The sequence below is a fragment of the Teleopsis dalmanni genome, chromosome 2, assembly GCF_002237135.1.
Source record: "Teleopsis dalmanni isolate 2A chromosome 2, ASM223713v2, whole genome shotgun sequence".
NCBI lineage: Eukaryota > Metazoa > Arthropoda > Insecta > Diptera > Diopsidae > Teleopsis > Teleopsis dalmanni.
Window position 1 is genome coordinate 10,074,516 of NC_051847.1, and position 616 is coordinate 10,075,131.

The window sequence follows — 616 nt, forward strand, 5'->3', positions numbered from 1 at the left end:
TTATAATGAATATATATAATATTTATATATATATATTTTTGTTATTACATTAAAGATGCTCGCAAAAGCACACTACTTAGTTAAAAAGCAGTAGTTATTTCTGTAAAAGTTTTTTAAAGTATAAATTTAATTTGCATAGAATTATATGTTTATTAATGTACATATCTTAAAATTATATAAAATAAAATAATTACAGTGATATTTCATATTTGCTATATTATATAAAAAATTACTAAACATTTAATTGAATTCATACATAATCAGAGAAATCCCCTTTTTCGAATAGCTGATCTGATTGGACGTTTTGTAATGGATTTGTATCATTCTTGCTTGATTTCAAAGGAAAGTGGCTGGGTAATTGAAAAACGCATTGCACGTTCTAGATTTCAGAGTTTTATTAAGAATAAAGAAAATGCTGCGATAAGCGAAACATACAAATTGCAATATACAAACGTAAGTAAATATATCTTTATACATACAATATGGTTCTATAACTTAAATAAAATTTCTTTTTTAAAATTAATTATTATTTCAATCTATAGTTCAATAAAATTTAATTTAACTGGGCCTAATGTCGGTTATTTAAAAATTGAATTCTTAAAATTTGCTTATTAAA